This window comes from Thunnus albacares, chromosome 19 (assembly GCF_914725855.1).
Source record: "Thunnus albacares chromosome 19, fThuAlb1.1, whole genome shotgun sequence".
NCBI lineage: Eukaryota > Metazoa > Chordata > Actinopteri > Scombriformes > Scombridae > Thunnus > Thunnus albacares.
In genome coordinates, this window is record NC_058124.1 from 28,516,794 (window position 1) to 28,540,486 (window position 23,693).

At 39.4% G+C, this 23,693-nt stretch overlaps 1 long non-coding RNA gene and 3 gene segments (V, D, J or C); 1 reads left to right on the forward strand and 3 right to left on the reverse strand.

Moving 5' to 3' along the window:
- LOC122970078 overlaps nucleotides 1–23,693 on the reverse strand; it is a 916,362-nt gene that overhangs the window by 674,648 nt on the left and 218,021 nt on the right.
- LOC122970080 overlaps nucleotides 1–23,693 on the reverse strand; it is an 891,879-nt gene that overhangs the window by 634,577 nt on the left and 233,609 nt on the right.
- LOC122970079 overlaps nucleotides 1–23,693 on the reverse strand; it is an 808,187-nt gene that overhangs the window by 564,352 nt on the left and 220,142 nt on the right.
- LOC122970156 lies at nucleotides 18,960–19,966 on the forward strand. Its single transcript, XR_006399163.1, has 2 exons — nucleotides 18,960–19,274; nucleotides 19,534–19,966. It is a non-coding gene; the product is annotated as an uncharacterized LOC122970156 (long non-coding RNA).

Sequence of the window (23,693 nt, forward strand, 5' to 3'; positions counted from 1 at the left end):
TCATTATAGTCCAACAATTCAGTCAGTTCTCTTTCAAAAAGAGGAGCAGAGACAAAGAGTTCAGTCTGTACGTCATCACTGATGCCCTGATGGCAGCTTTTATCTGACTGACAATTGAAAAGAGAGTCAACAGTTCAACTTGTTGCTGCTGCTGCTGACGGGGAAAGAGTTGAATTAGCGGCCACGTAAGTGTTGTTACTACTTGTTGAGGTGAAACAGGTGCAGGAGGAGGTGTCTGGGTTGAGAATGATGGATGAGGTTCAGCTGAATTCTCTTCTTTCTGCTCCTCATGATGTCTTTTTGTGACTGCTTCGTTTCACCATGACTTTTATCTCAGCCTGCATTAAAAGCAGCTAGCTAGCGGACGGTAGCTCACAGTCTGGCAGTTGTGAAAAAATCTGACCTATCATCATCATCATCATCATCATATGGAAAACAAGAGGCAAAAAACATGAATAGTTTTATTTTTATTGGCTGCGTAGTAGGGGTGTGCCCAAATACAAATACGTTATCAGGCAAAGCACAAATAGTGAGTTTTGTACGAATATTTGTTTTATACAAATATTTTTTTTAATTATTTGTATTCGAGAAGAAAAAAACAACATGTCAAATACCAGTGTGCAGGTCGGTTACATCACTATCTCAGTGTCTCTCCTCTGCTCCGCTGTGACGTCTATCAGCAGGTCTCAACGAGGGGAGTCACATCCACCTGCTACATGACGCACATTTCCTAATTTGGACGTCACTCCTGGAATTGAGGGTGTTCCTCAAAGATAAAGCTGAGCTACTGACACATGTGAAATGCTCTCAAGAGACTCTCCATAACCTGTTGTTCCTCTTCTCCTTTCCACAACGTTAGGATGTAGAAAACAGGCAATAAATGAAAAGTGCAAAGTAATAATGGCCTTTGAAATGACTAAAGTTTTAGCTCAGTAGTCGGTGCAGTCGTCTGTGATCTGGGAGACTCCTTCGTAAGGTACTTTATTCATGAACACTTATTGTAATACTTTAATTTTCCAATCAAAAGTGTAATAAAAACAAAAATAGGATTTTTTAGCCTCTTTCCACTTTTATCCGAAAACAGATACAAATACAGATACTGGACTCTCTGCACGTCCCGACTGCGTAGTCAGATAATTGACTACCCACAGCTACGCACCTGCTTTATTTGTGTTCTGCGCTGTTATAAACTGGAAGAGAGTAAATGAGTCGTGAGGTTTATTCAGTAGACGTTGCCATGGATCCAAAACACAGGAGCTGATCTAAAACAGACTCGTGGTTAAACCTGTCGGGAGTTAAATTATATTCTCAGACACACGAACCAACAACAGCTCTGCAGTTCGAAAAAAAGAAGAGATCCTCCGCGTTTCCCCGCGACTGTAAATGAAGACGACACACGAGAGACAAAAACAAAACATAACAAATAAAACAGAGAAATGTAGATTCGTTTATGGAACACGAGTTTATGACTTTGGCGGCTTCTGAAGGGATTTTCTTCAGAGAGGAACCTCTGGTGTCCTGAAAGCTCACATCAAAGCCGATTCTCTGCTTCTGTGTGTGTGTGTGTGTGTGTGTGTGTGTGTGTGTGTGTGTGTGTGTGTGTGTGTGTTCATCCCCTGCTGTGATGATTCCTCTTTGCACCTGAATGGACTAAAAACCTGAACCTGCACTGCTGCTGGTTGCTATAGAAACGGGAGGTAGAACGTGCAAAGGAAAACCAAACAAATACAAAACAAATAGATTTTTTTTTTCTTCTTTTTTTTTAAATGCAGCTTAAACGAGGCCGTGTGTTCGGAGCATTGATAGAAGAAGGATTTAAATTAAAGCTGAATGTTTGTGATCATTTTCAAAAGGCCTTTTCATGACTGAGTTGTAAACTGCTGGTTAATTAAGCACAGAAGAAGAGTTTCGTATATGTAACATCATTGGGTTGTGAATAATTTAAAAAGATCAGATCCTCAGAGGAGCCCTGAATTAAAGTCTTATTTTAATCATATATTCACAAACATTATTTAATCAGTATTTTACTGGTTTATTTATGCCGCACGCTTCATTTTTCATCCGTATGTTCTTGGATGTAACAAAAGGTCTCGTTCACACCTGCACATGAAGTCACGCTGGTCGTGATGCACCTCCTGAACCCGGTCCAGTCTGTCTGACTATGAGCTGCTCTCCTGCGTATTGATGAATATTCTTCATTGATCGACACAGACTGGTCACCTGTCATCCAGTCCCTCGTCTACGGCCACGCTAGCAGCTCTGCACTCTGGCAGCGTGTTCCTCAAAGCGACGCTCATAACAATCCATCCGATAGTTGTCAGGATATGACACCAGAAGCTCGATGTTAACCTCATGGTGGCGCTAGAGGAAAGGATCCCTAAAGTCAGCAACCACCTGCTAACCATTTGGAGGCTCTAAGCATAACTGGTCATGGAGGCCCTGAGTCGAGTTCCAAGATGGGCTCCAGAGCTCCGATCTGGCCAAAGGTCAAAGAGCTGACATACAAATAAAAACAAGTCTACATTAAACAAAAATGACACAGCTGTGATTTCATATTAATATAATGATGTGATTCACAATTTTGGAATTTTATTGGATTTTTGGCGATTCTGATTTTCTTTATAAGAATTAAATACTTTTTTTTTTGGACTTAAAGGTATTACAAAGTGCGAGCTCTGTGTCTTCTTCACTCACGCTAAAGAACGACGACGTCTGTGCTGCAGCTGCTGTTGTGTGCGTGACGTGAACCGTAGCGCATTTATCAGTTAACAAGTTTGAGTCTGAATGCAGTCAATACTCGAGTCCAAGTCCGAGTTGAGTCACGAGTCCTGAAGATCAGGACTCCAGTCGGATTCGAGTATGACAACACCAGCACGGGCTTCATCTTTCAGTTTTCTCGTCTTTTGTTTCTTCTTCTGTCTCTTACTTGCCTTCATTCAAAAACAGCTTGATAAAGCAGGTTAATATGGAAAACTTCAGGCGAGAGGCAGGTCGTAGGCTACAAGCGGGGGGGGGGTTCTTTTTATATATTAGGTAAAAACATCTAATTTGCGTGAATTGAGTGATAGGATACATACAATGAAAAAAACAATGGTGGACCTGTCTATAACTAATTTATATATTTTTTCAATTTGTGTTAAGATGCAGTAATGTGATAATTCCCCCACCTGCTACTTGAGGCCCCACGCGCTCTGCGTACTCTGCGTACGCGGAGCGGCGGTATTGATTGCAACTCATCCGAGAGACGTTTCAGTTTGGAGCCACTGACAGACGTGACTGACTACTGATAGTAAAAAAATAACAATAATAATATGAATTTCTAAAACATGTTGCTCACCAGCTCGTGTTTATGATAATAAACTTTTAATTTCCAGTCTGGAACCAGTTTTGAACCAAAAAAAAGTTCCAAATGCAAATGAACTGAACGTCTGTGTGACATGAAATAAGCAGCAGATCTGATTTAATTGTTCACATTTGGATGCATGTGGTGTTTTCCCTCCATCTGTAACTGAGAATTACATTCAGCTGCATAATTATATGTAATTTAGTTTAACATTAGCAAACTATCATTGTCCTCCGCGCACCACAACGTTTGTGTATTTGTGTGTGTGTGTGTGTATTCATGTGTGTGTGTGTGTGTGTGTGTGTGTGAGCTGAAGCTATAATAGCTTCAATAACGTTCCTCCATGAATCACTTCTGTGTCAGCGGCTGTTTTCTAAGCAGCAGAAACACATTTTTCATGTGATGGATGTCTCATTTTACAACAACTTTAAAAAAAAAAACAAAAAAAAAACTCCTAAATCTTAAACTTCCTTAATGTGAGAGAAGCTGCTATTAAAAACATCTCACACTGCAGTTAAAAACTATCTAAACTGGATTAATTGCATTTTTCCCCATTTTATCAGGTGGAGTTATTGTGTATGTTAGTAGTTAGATGATAATCTGTCCAGGTTTCCTCCATATCATTCTGATTCATCTCAAATTAATTGATTTAAGTCCAATCTGTCCATCTTGTGGTCCTGGTCTTGAAGAGGGACTCTGAAGACTTTAATAGTTTTAGTTTACAGGACGTATTATTCCATCAGCTGTAAGACTGCAGCCAGCTAACACAACACTGACACATCATCATCTTTTAAGTTAATATGTTGAACTTGTTAGCAAACAGTTGCTTATTTCTACATCCAGCAGTTACGGAGCAACATCATCATTCATTGATAATATCAATAATTACTTGTGGCGTTCCTCAGGGTTCTATTCTGGGTCCGTTTATTCTTTCAGTCTGGTTAAAGCTGCTTGACATTATGTTGTTTGTCCACTTATTGTCAGAAGAATAGTCTGTAAACTCAACTTCTGTCATATTATCATCTTATAAAGTACTCGTGGCTAACATGTTAGCAAACAGTTGCTTATTTCCACATCCAGCAGTTACGGAGCAACATTATCATTCATGTGGAGTCGTGTTTCTGTCCACCTGGTGAATGTAAGTCCAATATTCACTCTCTTTTAGCTTCTGTTTTTACTCTCTACCAACTCCTGAGGGAAATATCTGGCTCTTTAGCTGCTAAATGCTCCACTATGTTCACCAGCTAGTCTACAGCTAACTGTGTCTGTTTGGTGCTGAGCAGGTAGTGTACAGTGGCTTTTTACAGCTTTTACTCTGAAAACGACGCTATGAGACGCTGAGAGTGAAACTCACTATAAAGCTGCAGAGTCTCTGTAGGTTCATCACTACAAGCCACAACCAACACATTACACACTGACACATCAGACTGTAGAGTTATAAAACATATTGAGGCTCTTTAACTTATTCAGATTACTTATTTTGTCTGACCGACAGTCAAAAACACAAATATGCTGAGTTTACTATCATGAAAACTGGACAAATGATCAATTATCAAGTTATAAAAATTATTGCCAATTAATTTTCTGTCAATCAACTAATTGATTAATCATTAATTAAGAATTAGTCGATGCAACTCTCTGTTTTATTCTGTGTTGTTCTATTCTTGTCAGGCTGAGCAGTTTGCAGCCTCTGGGCGAAGCAAAGAGCAGTCACCATCTGGATGACGGTTCGGCCAGCTTGTGGCAGACTGTGTGTGTGTGTGTGTGTGTGTGTGTGTTGCTGTCACTCAGAGCCCTCAGGAAACCTTTCACACCTTGTCATCCTCTCTGTTATCCAGGGTCAACTGACTAGAGAAAGGAGAGAGAGAGAGATAGGGGAGAGTGAGGCAAAGATAAGAGAGAGAGACGGTAAGGCCGGCAGGATGTTTTGGACAGAAAACATTTGAAATCTCGAGTGAGAGAAACAAAGAAAAGCCAGAGAAGATCTGAGAGTGAGGTCAAGAGAGGTAAACTCAAATGCAAATAACACAAAAGGTTAAAAGAGAGAGAGAGAGGCGGGAAGGATCTCACCGTCATCTTCACTGCAAAAGACAAAAAACCCTTCGTCTCCTCCGAACAGGCCGACTTCAAAGACTTCACAACCTGCTGAAAGGTTAGCCATCGTCTTAAAACACACACACACACACACACACACACACACACAGACACACACACACACACACACACACAAACACACACACACACACACACAGACACACACACACACACACACACACAAACACACACACACACACTGGCTCAGCTTCACGTCTCACTGAGGTAAAACTGCAGCTGAAGTGAAGAAAAGCAAACAAACAGACAGACTCTGACTGCTGCTCTAACGTCCAACCTCATCACCACACAGGAACTCAATACTGGACGACTCTCCAAAACCCCCCCCAGCTTACATCAACGACAACCCTTTTTATATGATTCTTGTTTGTTTTTTATAAATATCAGTGCACAGCAGCAACAGTGAGGGTTGGAGACTGTAGGAAGACCAGCTGATCAAGCTTGAGCTACATTTTCTTACCTGCAAAACGCTGAAGTGAAACATATTTTTCAGACAGTTGAGCAAGAATTATAAAAGAGCTGCAACACCTGCAAGACTGACATCATTATTATGCATAAAATATGGGTTATCCCACACAGCTACGCAGAAGCACATCCACTTTAATAATCAGTTACAGCACAGACGGAGCAGAAAGGTCCAAGCACTTATATGTATTTATGTGTTTCTGCTCCGGCTATTTTGTGTTTCTTGACAAGACATCAGTTTGATATCTGCAGCCTGCTGCTAGTGAGCGTTAGCTATCCGGCTACATGTCAGAAACAGACTGAACAAAGTAGAATCTACAGCTCTCCTAACCGGAGATGATACCTCTTCAACAAACACAAACACAGAGCTCAGGAGATCAGTGTGCAGAGTCGTTTTCAGTCTGTCCTTCTCGTAGATGTGACGTTAAATTCCCCTACGAGAGAAGACAGCGAGCCACCTGGACTCCTGTAAACTGCAGCAGCTGCAGACATAGTCGAACTACTCACTTCACAGTTTTCAGGACTTTTGTGGCTCAGTCCAGCTAATGTAAGAGGTATCATCTTTTCTAGTTTTTGATGGAAAATAACTGTTTTGTGCTCCTTGTAATATCTCCGTTTCTCTCCATTATCTCCACACTGTCCGAGGAAACACAAAGAGGGAATTTGATGCTTAAAAAGACTGTAAATGTGTCAGATATCCACTTGATATGACTAACTCAGACTGCTGAAGCTGAATAGAAGCTTCACACAGACTTTTAAATGACTGTGTGGACACACTGTGGATTTTGGCCTCCATCACTTCCATTGAAAACACATTTGAAGGATCTTTTAATATCTTTTAAGACACACCTTTAATTCAGTATATATTGCACAGCCCTTGAATGTGGTTGAATATTTATTGCAGGTCTGTAGTGAAATGTGAACTCTGGTCTCCTGCATGACATTCAGATGTTCTACACATTCATCAACCAGTCCGACCTCCACACCCCGACTTTCTGCCTCACAGCATGAAGGACAAACTACTTCCTGTATTGGCACAAGAACGCTGATACTGGACGAAACTCATGAGGTGCAGAATCGTTGATATGGACGTTATTTATAAGAATGCTGGGCTGTCATATTAAATAATGTTTATAAGTTTGGTTTATTCTGTACCGCTGAGACTTGATATGGACTATGGAGTTCCTCAGGGAGGTGTTCTGGGCCCCGTTCCTCCAGGAATTTGGGATCTTTGCAATCGCGATAATTACAAATTTGACCAATCCTGGCAATATTTACAAGATCGTGCAATTTTGTTTTCAAATTTTCACAATTTTCCCACAAAAACAATTGTAAGGTCAATATAGAACAACCCAATTACCAAAATAAAATATTGGCCTTGTACGTTTCTGCAAACCACAGACACGTGAATCTCTAAGTTTTAATGTTGATCACATTTTAAGCTTTTCATGTGTCATTAAATGGCCATCATCGGTTTTATGTTGTAAAGACGCTGTGGTTAAGGTCTGGTTAGATTTAGGCACAAAAACCACTTGGTTAGGATTAGGGGAAGATCATGGTTTGGGATAAAATATGTTTTGTCGCCAGAAAAATGGCTGCAAAATGTCCCAACGTCTCTCTAAAAATACCCGTTTTTCGTTGGTTGAAACAGGAAGTGAACAGTGGTCTCGCGGTGGTCTCAGACAGCGCTCTCTGCTGAAACAGGAAGTGAACAGTGGTCTCAAACAAAGCTTTTTTCTACTTTTGCAACTTTCTGTCATCTACCTTTCTAACTAATCACCCAACTCACCTCCTCCTAAGAAGGAAGTGAGCACGTATAGATGTCATCTGAACTACGTCACTTTCTCTATGATCTGTATTGTAGAAATGTTGATATGTTACATGTTGAAATATAGAATCTTTGGTTTGCAGAAACGTACAATGCCAACATTTTATTCTGCTGACTGAGCTGTATAGAATCTACAGTTATTCTCTTCATACTCAGTATGCAGGAGAGTGAAATTGCGTGTTAGTGCACCAATGTGTGGTGCACAAAAGATACAGAAATACAGTCATATTGAGTAGTGTTACCATGGCAAATTAACATTAGGATTCTAGTTTTGCAAATAAAAAAATCATTAAAACGGCAGCAAGAATTTAAAAAATGGTTAAAGTGCAATAAAAAACAACATTTTCCACTTAAAAATAATCAAATTCAGAACCACTTACAAGCTAAAGTCAAACACAAATCATGAGTCTTCTCAGGCAGCACATCCCTGCCGGCTATTTAACGCTCTGACCAAGCTTCTCTATTTGATCATTTTTAAACTTTACCAAAACTGAACAATCTGTAACCTAATACATAAAACTGACTATTAGTTTATGAAGTAAAAGCAACTTCCAGGTAACTGTACAGACGCTCCTGAAATGCTAAATGATTCCTCAACTAAAATATTACTTATTATGCTTGTATTCAAGTTCTTTCACCACATTTTTTACAGTGATCCTTCATCAGCTTCCCACCAACCAATCGTCTTTAGATACCGTGACTCTAACCTGAACCAAATAACATTAACTACAATGACAAAACTGCCATCCATAAAGCCATTAGCTTCGATAAAAGCTACTTTTGTCCATCCGTTTTGTCTTCCGTACTTTTCCCTTCTCTTTTCTCCTCTCTGGTCTGTCTCTCTATCCCCTTTTCTCCATCTCTGTCTTCCTCTCTCTCCTTCATCCTCTGTGATCCCTCCATCTGTCTTTTGTATTTCCATCCTCCCTGCGCTCTGTGCCAGCGGTCAGACCAGCTGAGCTCTCGTCTATCCGCTGATCCTCCCCGCCACAGAGGAGTCTCATCGGGCTGCGACACAAACACAGCTCCCCCCAGCAGGAAGTCATATCCCCGAATCTTATTCACATTCCCTCCTTATGTCTTTCTCCCTCACTGTTTTCTCTCTGCTTCTGCTGAGTGCAAAATTCACATCTTCACAAAACATCTAGACTGTTGGATTTTCATTCAATTAAAGCCAGACGCCTTCATCTACAAGTGCTGCAGATAGATTTTTATTGTGGTTGAATTAAAGGTTAAAACTGTCACTAAGTTCAGCCCTTTTTAGTCACTGTTGCTACGTCCGTCAAGATTTACGTTCTTGCACTCAGCACCTATGTAGTGTGCAATGATGACAAGGACAATTTACCATCGAAATTCAAAAACAGCTTCTCATTTTTTGTTGGCAACCGTCAGTTTTGTTGAAGATTTTACCAGTGATTGTTAGCTAGCTAATTAACACCAGCTGGTTAAAAGCTTTATCTTTAGCCAGCTGTTTAATGTTTCCAGCTGACTCCTGTGGAAATCTGAACCCTGCAAAAGAGTCTTAAATATGCACGATACCATGCTAACTCAGCAAAGTAATGATATAAAACAGACTGAGATGAAAGCTAACAGGTTCCAGGTAAAAAGTTAACATCCTCACCAGCTGATGATTCATGTAGAAGACATGAAAACAGAGGAAAAATTTTTAAAAAAACAAAAAACTAAAGTGTAATGTCAGACTGAGCTAATGATATGCTAACTCTTGGGCTTGGAAGTACACAAGTTATCCAGGCATGCTAATGTGAGCGGCTAATGTTACAGCAATTTGAGTAGGTGAAAAAAAAAGCTGGGCAACATTTCTGCGTCAAGCTCAGATTTAATGAACTTTGACCCACACATGTGCGCCAGCTTGACAACGCTGACCTTTGAGGGGACGGAGAGCCGGGGAGTCCAAAATGGAGGAAGCTAACGTAGCTTATTAGCTGTGTTGCACCACTTCTGTTGAATCTCTGTTTTGGTAAAAAACTGCTCCATAAACCCGGCCAGTGGTTTACAGATAGTTATGAGACAGAAGTCAATGGTACTAAGATATCTTGAATAAGTCATGTGAAGTTGTCCCATTAGCAACTAAGCTAACAAGCTTAGGGAGTTTACTAACTGGCAGTTAACATGGAGTGCTTTATATCCCCCCTTCAATAACATTTTATTGTTCAAAAGTGAACAAAATTCCAGAGGATAGTAAACAGAATAGTAAAGAGAAAATACAAAGAAGCTAAAGAAAGGAGCTAATTGACTAGCATTAGCAAGTTAGCTTGCCAGATACAGCAGTTCACCAACCAGCCCTGCCTGTGACGAGGCCTTTAAAATAGAGACAGAAGAAGAGTGAGGGGAGATCGAGGAAAAGAAGATAACAAAAAGGAGATAAAGAGAGACAGGAAAGACATGAAAAGTAAATAATATGACAGAAAAGATGGCAGAGAGAGGAAACTAAACTGTGAAATAAGAAGAGACAGATCTGTTGTGAGTAGAAACAAGAGAAGAAGAAATGTCAGGATGGAGGATGGAGGAGTGGAGTCTGATCGCCCTGCTGTGTCTGTCTCTGTGTTCAGACCTTTGTGTAATCCAGCTTTATGTCTGCCACGCTGTCACTGCACCTGTAATCTGTATCCTGCGCTGCTGTAATCTCGTTTTAGCTCCGCTTATCTTCTGCTTCACGCCGAGGGAAATCGCACGACTGAAACGCTCCCTTCACTCAAGAGTGAAAAGGAGGCGACACCGCCGGCTGCATCAGTCTTTGGTCTTTTTTAATTTACTTCTTATTTCTCCTGCTTTTTTTTCTTTGTTTGTTTGTTTCGAGGGGAATATTTTCATGTTCAGGATGTTTTAAGGCGTTTCTGATCCTCAACCTTCTCAATCTCAAAGATGTTGACATATGAATATAAAACCAAACATATTTGATGTTTTCTGGTTAAAATAAGAAACTTTCAGGACTTCATTCACTCAGAAACAACGTGGTAGAGATGAGATTCACATATTTACAACTTCCTGCTGAATTTGGGTTTAATTACCTTGATTGATGGCTGACATGAAACATTCATATTTGAGTTGTCATAATTACAACTTATTTACAAGTCAAAAACTGGAAATTAGTGTCGAGTTTTAAACTCTGAAACTACTGAAATGTTTTTTAGGAGTTTTATTTTATTTCTTTACTTATTTTACTGCTTCAGATTTTATGTTTAGAGGTTTGTACCAAAGAACCAAATATTTTCTAACACACTTACTGATTCTGATGATTCAACGACTGTGAGTCACATATTATTAAAGCTGCAATTAAAAATTATTTTCATTATTGATTAATCTGATGATTATTTTCTTTATTTATTTCTGTATTATTTCTAGTCTTTTTGGTCTTTTGGTTGTCCACAACCCAAAGATATTCAGTTTACTGTCATACAGGACTGAAGAAACCAGGAAATATTCACATTTGAGAAGCTGGAATCAGGGATTTTTTGGTATTATTTCTTCAGACACGACTTTTTCTGAAGCTTTGAACTCTCAACAACTGTGAAAAGCTTCAGAAAAAAGCTTTTTTTGTTGTTGTGATATTTCGCTTTGAACCAGACTAGCATGACCGTCCTTTGTCTCGGGCTGTTAGCAGGTCAAACGTTTGGTAACATGAAACAAACGCTGCTTTATATAGTTCAGATCCAGACACGAGCTCCACATCTGATCTTTCTCTGACTTTCTTCCACTCAATCTAACGGCTCTTTTCTCCTCCACGTCCTCTCGAAAAATCTCTCTGCGGGTTCCTCTCCTCGTCTATCCGTCTCTCTCTCTCTCTCTCTCTCTCTTGAACTCCCAACCTCTTTATTCTGATGAATCTGTCTTTCATTACCCCGCCGAGCCGCCTCCGCCCTCCCCGCCGCCTTCCTACAAAACACAGGAGCTGGTACATAACTCTCCTGTGTATAGAGCGAACAGGAAAGATTACATGGTGTCAGGAGAGACGTGCGGAGAGAGAGAGAGAGAGAGAGAGAGAAAGACAAGAGGAGAAGCAAATTTATGCATTCATCTTTCAAGAGGCTGCTGTCTGTTTGTCTAGTCACCAAAAGAACAAGAGAGAGAGAGAGAGAGCGATAGAGAGAGCTTGTTTTTACATCCACAACGTTTTATACAACACTGCGACAAACACAGCCAGTTGGGGAGGGACGGAGAGAGAAGTACAGTAGTTTGTTAAAAAAATAAACTTCTGGTTTATACGTGACGACTGATGAGATTTGGAGTGAGTCACTACAAACAGCTGTCAGTAAACAAAACAATAAAATAATATCCAGCTGTGTGGATAGATTCTGAAATGACCAGAAGTTAAGTTACATCTTTATTTATTCATTTATTTCCCATAAAAAGTCTCCTAGAACATGTGTAGCACTACTACTAGTACTACTCAGTTCTCAGATATTTACACTTCTGCTTATATGTAATTATTCTGTTTTGGGTTTAAAACACGTCGCTGATCTGCTGCGACGTTACGAAGCATCCAGACCTCTCAGAACTGAACCACAACTCTACACTCCACATATCTGAACAAACTACCAGAAAACTGCAGGTCACTTCTTTAAAATCAGGACTGAAGACTATTTATTCATATCTTACACTGTAGCGTAGCTGCAAAGTCAACTTTATCCTCTTCTACTAGCTCATTTTTATCTTCTACTTAACTCTGTTAATCTATTCTTTTTATAATGTTGTGTTTCTTTTAGATATTCTCTTAATACCTTTTATTTTTATGTAAAACACCTAAAATGAGCTTCTTACATCATGTTACTCCGTGATTCTTGGCCTCTAGTGTCAGTTTGTCCCAGTATGTTGCTGTAACTCTTCTTGTCAGTCAACATTCAAGAGTAGATCGCACTGGGTGACATGTTCCTTCATCATGAAGAGTTTGGTCACGTTAGTTTGTTTAGAAACTGGGGATGTGCAGAGATCCCAGTATTTGTATTTGTATCTGTATTTGTTGAGGCAGCAAAATTATTTGTATTTGAATAAAAGTGGAAAAAGGCTTAAAAATCCTGTTTTTGATTTTATTATTCATGAATAAACTACCTTATGAAGGAGGTCCCCTCACTGCAGTCTCCTAGATCATAGACGACTGCACTGATTACTGAGCTAAACCTTTACTCATCGCCTCATCGCAGACAGACCTCTACCTGTTTATACACCCATAACACAGAGACAGCACAGCCTGTAACATGTAGGGAGGAACTTTGTGGAAAGGAGAAGGGGAACAACAGGTTATGTTAGAGTCTCTTGAAAGCACTTTGCGTGTGTCAGTAGTTCAGCTTTATCTCTGGGGAACACCCCCAACTCCAGGAGTGATGTCAAAATCAGGAAATGTGCGTCATGTAGCAGGTGGATGTGACTCCCCTCACTGAGACCTGCTGATAGACGTCACAGCGGAGCAGAGGAGAGACACTGAGATAGTGATGTAACCGATCTGCACGCTGGTATTTGACATGTTGTTTTGTTTCTTCCCGAAAACAAATAATTTTTAAAATATTTGTATGAAACAAATACTCGTATAAAACCCACTATTTGTGCTTTGCCGAATAATGTATTTGTATTCGGGCACACCCCTACTAGGAACGACTCCAAAGAGTAATAACAGCATCATGTTTTCAGTCTCCAGAGAGTAATTCTGTGTAAAATATAACATACTGTATTATAATTTACAATTTAATACAAAGTCAAGAGGTTGTGATATGTAGCACAACAAGCTAGTGAAGCTCCCGCACATGCTCAGTAGCATCTGCCTCACCCAGTGCAGCAGTCTGACTCACTGACGTGTTTTTAATAGTAGTTTTGGATAACGGAGGTCTACGGCACAGAGGAGTAAGATATATCAGGCTTTGGATGCACACACAGTACTTGTTAGTAGATCAGTTCATCGTTGGCTTTGTTGATAGTAAGAGGAAACGTATCCGTTGCCTCCCTGTGAGCGAGGCTGCTGCTGGTTTTTGGGAGCAGAATAAACTGAGCTGTGTGTCAGGATGTGAAACTCAAAACCACCATCACATATCCAGAATAGATTCCTTCACCAGCAAACAGAATAAAAACCTGTTTGTCATTCAGACTGTGAAATCCTCCTCTATCACACTGCGTCATTAACCACGGCGTTGAAGTCACGGCGCCCTCAGGGACGGTCCGCTCCCTCATTATGGCTTTTTGAGTGTTGCAGCGCGGCCCCATGTTGTACCCATAATCCCTTTAATGACCGTCCTCTCAGGTGTTACGGCTCGGCTGATGTCTCAGCCGCACGATGAGGCAAACAACATCAAAGAGATTGATTCCTCTTAATGGGTCATTTCATAATGGAGGGAAATGTGGCGGGCGAGCGGAGCTGAGATGGACCGGTAGAGAGAGAGAGAGAGAGAAGACAGACAGACGAGGAGAATGAACAAGTATTAAGGATGTATCGAATTACAAATGAGAAGAATGTCTTGCAATATTGATTTTGTTATTGTTTCTCTGTTACTGTGGCAACATGAAATATACACACAGACACGAAGAGGAAGAAGATGCAGCAGTGGAAATTAACTAAGTACATTTATTCTGAGGTACTTGTACTTTACTTGAGTATTTCCATGTGATGCTACTTTCTACATTTCAGAGGGAAATATTGTACTTTCTACTCCACTACATTTATTTAACAGCTTTAGTTACTTTTCAGATGAAGATTTGACACAATGGATAATATAACAAGCTTTTAAAATACAACACATTGTTAAAGATGAAACCAGTGGTTTCCAACCTTTTTGTCTTTTGACGTCTTACAAAAAGCAGTGTGTAGTCGGGGTCACATTTCACATGTCTATGAGTTGTTAACAGCTCCACCAAATAGTGATTTTTCCCTCTAAACTTCTCACATGCTTTCATTTCAATAAATGTTCAAATGATCCAATATTTCAGCAAAAATCAAAGATTAGAGAAAAAGTCCAAAAACTGAAAACAGATTTGTGTATCAGAACTTTGTTTTTTCTTCTTTCCTCTCCCATTAATCATCTCACCACCCCTCAGATTTATCTGCTGACCCTTTGGAGGGGCCCGACCCCTAGGTTGGGAACCACTGGACTAAACTAGCTAACTGTATATAAAGTAGTGTAAACTAGCTCCACCTCCAGCAGCTACAACAGTAACATGCTGCTCTAACACTGATGCTTCACTATTAATAATCTAATGATGTCATATATAATAATATATCAGTCAGAGGGACCAAACCACTACTTTTACTGCAATACTTTAACTACATCAAGCTCAGAATACTTATGTACTTTTACTGCAATACTTTAACTACATCAAGCTCATAATACTTATGTACTTTTACTGCAATACTTTAACTACATCAAGCTCATAATACTTATGTACTTTTACTGCAATACTTTAACTACATCAAGCTCATAATACTTATGTACTTTTACTGCAATACTTTAACTACATCAAGCTCATAATACTTATGTACTTTTACTGTAGTAGGGTTTTTCATGGAGTACTTTTACTTGTAATAGAGTATTTTTACATTGCTGTATCAGCTCCACCAAATACTACCACTCACATGTTTTCATTTCAATAAATGTATAAATGATCTAATATTTCAACAAAAATCATAGATTAGAGATTAGGAAGGAAAGAAAATGTGCACATTTAATATCAAATTTGGCTTCTTCTGCACTGTCTTATAATGAGGTAAAAGTGTCTGTGTGTGTGTGTGTGTGTGTGTGTGTGTGTGTGTGTGTGGGTGATTAATAAGAGAGTTGGCATTTAGTGGTGTGATATCTGACTGGTTTGGATAATTACACCAGGAGTTCATCAGCAGGCGTGGGAGTCTAAGTATTTTGGAGTTGTTTTTTTTTTTCTTTTTGCCTTTCCACTTAAACGTTTGCCAATTCACCTCTTTAATTTTTTTAATTCCAAAGTTATTAATGTCTGAGCCGCAGCGGGGGGAAGATTAGCAGAGAGACTGCTGCTGCAGCAGTGAGGAGGAGGAAGAGGAGGAGGGTCTGAAGCAGAGTATTTATGAGATTATTATCATCAAAAAACACTTGAATATGTGGATTGTTCAAGTGAGGTTCAACTGAGGAGAAAATGCAAAACGATAAAAACATGTACAGTAAAGTACATGATGGAGATTAAAATCAAGATGAAAACATGTTAAACTATAACGATTCTGACTAAAATGACACATTAAAGGATCATTATCAGCTAAAATAAACCAGATGAAACGTGGATGTTTTCTTTACTCTGCTGTGATTCGTCACCTCAGAGCTGCTCCGACTGATCAAAGCTGAGAACAGAAGAGCTTCAGTTCGCAGCTTCTCGTGTTTCGCTGAGCGTCGTTTTCAGCTTCGGTTAAACCGTGTTGGACGGCAGCTCGTATCAGCTGTCACTCATTAACCCTTTCATGCATGAATTATTAAATCACAGAGAAAAAAAAATGTTTTTATTGTTTATTTTTACTCTTAAACAAGTGAAAAATCATGTCAGTAACTTTTTTTTTAATATATTGAATAGTTGACACCATCAACGGAGAAGAAAGTGATTCTTGGAAATCAATATAGGCAACATATATATATATATATATATATATATATATGTGTGTTTATATATGTTTATATATATATAATTTTATTACTAAGAGCAAATGGTATGAATACACATAGGAACGTTAGATAACAATAGACAGAATATACTCTTTGTTGCCGACGTCCACTGGACAGATAGAAAAATATTATAAAAAACTTGATAAAAGTATTTCAAACATCTTACTTAGTTGAAAAATATACTTTTTAACTGTTTTTCTTTACCTGTATTTAACAGATATTCCTGAGCTACTTGCTGCATTTCCTCCACCCTCCGCCATTTTTGAATTTATGATTCAATATCTCAAAATCACAGAGAGTCAAAAGTGATATGCAGATGGAATTGTAACAACACTGTGGAGGTTCACCACCTGGTAGTTGGGACATGGTGCTATAACTTAAATGGTTCAAGATGGCTTCCAAATACCTGTCTGCTGTAGTGGACACCATGCATGAAAGGGTTAACTCAGCGGGTAATTTGACGGCAAAATGAAACTCGTCTGTTGTCGGTTTGTGTGTCGACCAAAAGATCATCTGTGAGGGGAAGAAGCTCCGCTCTGTAACACCGCTGCACAATCAGCTCAGACAGAGTGAGACGTCTTCCTCCGTAGACGATCACGTTAACTTCATGAGTCACGTTCTCCGACGACGTGGAGAATAACGAGACTCCCCTCAGCACAGTTTTAAAACCCCCTCCTGTCTCTCTCTCTCTCCAGCAGTCATCGCTGAAGTCTTTCTTCCTGTTGTGTCGGTCGTGTATCTTTCCCACCTGAGAGCAGGAAACCACACCGTCAGCAACGCTGTCGGCTCAGATAACAAACAGGCAGCAGCTGGTTCCAGGTCATCAAGCTCGCTCTGAAAATCAACTTGTAGAAACTTGAAACTTGTTTTGGAAAGTAACATTTGGTCATCTTTATTTTTATATGTCAGAGTTACGTCGTCGATGCGTTTGGAGACTGTCATAGGAGCAAATCCTTGTTTCCTCTAATCTCTATAATAATACATATATATATATAATATATATATCTCTGCTGTTGATCCACAGAGACACATTTATGGGAACCAGGCTGAAATAAACTGGAATTATCCTTTGATGAAAACTCAATAGGAGTAAAACTGTACCCAATAGGGGTGTGCCCGAATACAAATACATTATTAAGCAAAGTACAAATAGTGGGTTTTGTACGAATATTTGTTTTATACAAATATCTTAAAAATTATTTGTTTTTGGGAAGAAAAAAAAAACATGTCAATCATCAGGGGTCCCAGGAGACTCTCTATAACCTGTTGTTCCCCTTCTCCTCTCCACGTTAGGTTGTAAAAAATAGGCAATAAATGAGAAATACAAATACAAATACAAATAATTTTGCTGCCTCAACAAATACAAATACAAATACAAATACTGAGATCTCTGAACATCCCTGTTTTACCCAGTTTACCGTATTTACTGTAGTTGTTCTCACGCAGGTTTCTTGTTCAGTGTTGCTCATGTTTCTTCTCTCTAGTGTTCTCAGATCTCTGACATCAACTTACAAAATTATTATTACTGATAGAAACGATGGAGAAAAAGACTGAAAATAAGTTTTTTAATAAAGTTAATTATCCTTTAGGGCTTTTGGCTTTTGTTCAGCAGCAGTTTTGGGGTTTGAAACTCGCCTCTCTGGTTATTAAATTTTACGCTCAGATGAGTGTTGCTGTAATATCTGCTCTCCAACTGTTGTAAAATAACATTAAATTCATTAATTTCCCCTCGTTTCCTTCCTTTTAGTGATGTCACCGTGCTTAGTCGTTTTTTTTTATGCATAATGCCAGAAATTAACTGGTTTTAGCTTCTCAGATGTGATGATTTAATGCTTTTCTTCGGCAGATATGACAATTAACTGAATATATTTGGGTTTTCGACTGTAGTTGGGACAAAAAAAAGACATTTAAAGACGTAATCTTTGACTCTGGGGAATTGTAACGGATATTTTTCATTACTTTCAGACATTTTATAGACAAAACAATTAAAGGATTAATTAAGAAAATAATAAGCACATTAATTGTAGCTGTAAGCAGGTGCAGCCTTACAATGAACTCGACTTTTCTCGAGTAGTTGCAGTTGAGCCAAATAAGCTCCAACATTCCTGACAGCCGCAAAGAGAGAAATATTTCTTCAACAGTCGCATCTCGATGAAGAATTTCCACCGTCTGTGACTTCAGGGTTTATTCATTAAGGGTTAATTAAAGGGTTATTCTGTAACCTGTTAGCAGATAAGAGTTGGACTCTCCATTACCAGCCGACTGGAAGCGAGTGGCAATCAGACGGAGAACAGTAGTAATCATCACGTTCCCAACGGAGCTGCTGCTGCTTCTGGAGACAATTTACCTGCTGCAGTGCAGTCTGGGAGAATAGCAGCCCTTCACCTCACTGACACATGTGATTAACGGAGGACGTCTTTCTATTGACACGTCTGTTTTTTCTGCCTCTTTCTCGTCTCCAAGCGTTAACGTTAGCACCCCCACTTTTGGCTGACAAGTCCCCCCCCCTCTGCTTCTCCTCTTCACTGTAAATGTGCTGACAGCTCTGGGATTTATAACTGCTGTGCACATAATGACTGTAACCTTTTCTATATGGTGCATACAGTGTACACAGAGTTTTACGTAAAGCTATTTTTACCTTTTTTTTTTTTCCCCCTGGGATTGGCAGGAAATGCTCACTATGTTATCTCAGGATGGAAGATTCTCACCAAACCACATGCTGGTAAATGAATGTGAGTTACAAGTGGAAACGCTCCACAATCACCAGGTGTGTTAAGACTAAATGAGATGGGGAAATTTCAGAGGCTGAGCCACTGCAGTTAAAGCCAATTAACGAAGAAGATGAAGGCAAATTACCGTCCAAAGGAGAGAAAATGGAGGAAAATTACATAAACAGCAGGAGTTCCTGGTATGTTCTCAACGGTCTGAGCAATATTCACGGCAGGATTAACTTCCTGTTGGACAAAAGTTTATTGTTGAAACCCTTTTGACCCTCACTAGACATGGTAGTTCTCTAGAGCTGAAATCGATTGACTAATTTGATAACCAATTAATCATCATTTTTTATGCAAGAATACCTTTATTTGCTAGTTTTTCATGACAGTAAACTGAACATCTTTGTGTTTTTAACAAAATAAATCATCTGAATATGTTCACTTGGGCTTCAGGATGGAGAACCTGTCACAGGTCATGATGGACGTCAGTGCTGCTAATTTCCGATTAACCAAATTATGAAGACCTGAATGACACGGAGGAAACCTGCAAGGCCTTTTGGGTCCCCTTCACACCTTCAACAGGAGCCATTTGTAAACACTTTAAATTTCCAACGTGCTCAGACAACAGAATGTTTGAACTAGTTCTTATCAACTATAAACCAACCTGACATCCTCCTGACAGATACATTATTAACACGACCAAAAGACGTCACTTGTCAGTTGATTAAAAGTATTTGAACAAACAACCAAAGCACTAATTTTAACAGTGTACTGTACATGTAGGGGGATTTATTAAGCCTGTGGCAAACTGGTGCAAACTGGGAGACTGGAAATGTAAAGAGCAACATGTTGTGCATGTCTCTAAAGAACTGGAGTACAAACAAAAGTGTTTTCTACTGTTGAACTTGGAATATTGGTTGAAGAAAGATCTGCAAGCTTCTATTCATCCAAACCCAGTCGCCAGAAGAAAACGTTGGCATTTCTGCAAACCACAGAAACGTTGAATATCTGCGTTTCAACACGTGTAAAACGTATCATATCAACATTTCTACCCGTTGAATAATGATGTTTTATGGTGTGACAACGCTGTGGTTCAGGTCTGGTTAGGTTTAGGCACAAAGACCACTTGGGTAGAGTTAGGGGAAAGATCATGGTTTGGGTTAAAATAAAAAATAAAATAAAAACGGCCGATGTCACACTAAAAATACCTGCTATTGTAGGTTGAAACAGGAAGTGGACATTGGTTTCGAGGTGGTCTCGAACCGTTCTCTGCTGATTTACAACTTGCTGCCAAGAAACTTACTAACCATCCACCGACCCCTCCTCCTACTAATAATAGGAAAGATCAGCTCATATAGATCACATGTGACATACATCACTTTAGAAATGTTGAGATGATACGTATTGCTGAAATGTTAATATTCTACATATTTCACATGTTGAAACGTAGATGTTCAACATTTCTGTGGTTTGCAGAAACGTAAACTGCCAACGTTTTATTCTGGCGACCAGGCTGGAAATCTCCTGATGTTGTTAAATGAGTTATTATGGTTATATTGATTTTTGGTAAAACTTTAAAACTTTTTTCAGAAGTATGTTTATGTAAACAGATAATATAATGAACCTGCTGGGAGTGATGGTAAATATGCAGGAAACAGACGGTAAAACTGTTGCTTCCTGCTCTTGAGTTGCTGAGCAGCTAAACTCATGTTGTGATTTTAAACCGGCGTCTCTCTCTCTCTGTGTGTGTGTGTGTGTGTCTCTTCTCAGATGTTAGATTTCAGACAGTTTCCTGCCGCCGTGGTCGGCCTGCGGTGATAAATCAGGTGCAGCAGATATTTCTATGGATTTCCATTCCACTTTCCCCCCACATTTATGCCTCCTCACAGGAACGCCTTAAATACATATTGCATGAATCCAAACATGCTATTTTCAGCTGAGACACTTTTCTTCCATTTTACTGGCTCCTTTAGTAAATAAGGAGAAATGTAATTCGGCTGTTAAGTACTGAAAAAGGGGTAAATCTGCTCCTTAGTGTACAAAAATATACGTACAACACATACAGCAACACTTTTGTATGAACACATATGTTTCCTTTTTTTAATTCTGGTTGCATTGCATTATGGGAGTGGTTTCAGTCTGCTTGCTGCAGCTGCTGAGAGGAAAGTGTTTGTTCCTGAAGGGATGATTTTCTTTTCTTTGTCTCTAAGAAACGGATATAAACTCTAATTCTTATTTTGATTCACAATATTACCGCCATTAATAGACTATTTCACCAGCAGTGATAAAGTTCAGCGGCTGTCTGCTGCTCTCATCAAACGGGAATAATTCAAGGGCTCAGAAGATAGTGTGTGTGTGTGTGTGTCAGTAATTAAGAGGATTTCCGTCCGCAGCTCCTCAAAGGTCGGGAGGGAGGAGATGTGTGTGTGTGTGTGTGTGTGTGTGTGTGTGTGTGTGTGTGTGTGTGTGCAGGAGTGTTAAAAGTAGAAGTTTCTATGGTTTTTTTGTGTGTGTGAGTGCGTGTACGAGCATGAATGAGCGTGTGTGTTCATCCTCTGTGCTTCCTCTAATTAGCGCCGCCTGTAAATATTTCATGTCCGATAGCAGAGCGGCAGAGGATGATGCTAACACAGCCTGCTAACACGCCGCAGTTTGCTCGCCGAACCTCCAGCCTGCTTCCCCCTTTTCCTGGTTTAAAGACAAGAAACCGTTTAGAAAGAGACGATAACTGTGAGATACTAGCAGTGTGCACCGTGATTTAGATTTATAGTCTTATAGCTAAAATGTTAATTAGTTTTAGTCAAATTTTAGTCATTTGACTTTTATTTCAGTCAACAAAAACAATCATAATTATAATTGACTTTTCTTGTGTGGCCAATAAGGAGGACTATTTCCCTATTATTATACCTACTCTAAGATGAGTTATTTGGAGTTGTGCACAATAATAACTCATAATTCACCCATAAAATCATAAAGGCAAGGTTTAAACTTGTAGAGTTTAGACTTGTAGAGAGACTTTTAGAGTAAAACTGGATTTTGATTTATAGTTTTATGGCTAAAATGTTAATTAGTTTTAGTCAAATTTTAGTCATTTGACTTTTATTTCAGTCAACAAAAACTCTAGACATTCTAGTTAGAGCTGTAACGTTCGAGTGTTTGTGTTGTCTCAGTGTACTTGGGGCTAAAACTCTAAATATTTTGAGTATTTAGAGTTTTCCAGTACTCTGCCACTAGAGCACCAAATGCTACGCTAACAAGTTGTGCATGAATCCAGCTGAAGTAAAAAGCATTCAGGCTGAGCTTCATTATCCTCCCAGAATATCAGGCTGTAGGCGACATGAAGCAGACAACTTACAAACTCAATAAGTCTTTTACGTGTAACAATCATAATTATAATTGACTTTTCTTGTGTGGCCAATAAGGAGGATTATTTCCCCATTATTATACCTACTCTAAGATGAGTTATTTGGAGTTGTGCACAATAATAACTTAGAATTCACCCATAAAATCATAAAGGCAAGGTTTAAACTTGTACCATGTCTATTATTTTTACAGTAAAAAAAGAAAAATCTACCAACTCATATGTTCTGTATGTTGTATTATGACGGTAACAGAAATAACAAACTGAGTACATCAGTGAATCATCATACAGGCAGCAGGTCAGCATGTATGAGAAGTGTGGCGTCCTTATCAGTATCAGCACCGTCTCAGCGGCGAGCGCGTACAGCTACGGAAAGCCCCGAGGGACAAACGTGTGTCAGTCACCACCGGCACTGCTTACACGTCTGTCACACAGCACTCAAGAGAGGTTTTAATACAGTTTTAGGTTGTGATGCTTCAATTTGTATATATATTTTTTTATCACTGGCAGCTCGTCTGGTGACTTGTAAAGCAGCGTAGGCGGGAGAAGGCGAAGGCTTTTATTGTGAAGGTGTCGGACTTTAGTGTATGAAGCTACTTCCTGGAGACAGTACAGACCTGATACGTATCAAACCTGCAAAAAAAATCAGCATTTATAGAATCGTCTGTTCAGTTTTTTTGCCCAACACTAATTGTTGACACATGTTAAGTGTCTCCATCTTTGTTGTGCGCGGTTACCATGGTTACAGACTGTGCTCTAACAGTGATCCAACAGCCTGATGTTTCCTGCTGACCTGGAAACATTTAGTCCGTAAGTCTGCAGCAGGTCAAACAGCTCAGTCAACTTCTTAACGAGAGATATGATTGGCTGCTGGAGGAGACTGTTTGACCAATCAGGAGCTACAGCTCGTTGATGTTTTGTCCGTCATAGTTCTTGATTTCAAAGTTACTTTTTATTTAGTTTTGGTCTCATTTTTCGTCATTTCTTTATAGTTTTAGTTGATAAATGAGCTAAAAGCTAAATGCTAACGGTTGTTGAATTGTTCATCAGGCTTCAGACCAAAAGGCCGTAAGACATGTGAGATTGTTCCCCCGTCAGTTTCAACACCTTCATTACAGTAATTCATCGTCATTAAAAGTGATAGAAATTAATCACTTCAAGTTCATCACTCGACACTTCAGATCCTCAGAAGCAGCTGATGCTTCACTTCTTCTCATCTTTCATCGTTCAGGAGATTCATCATCCGGAGACG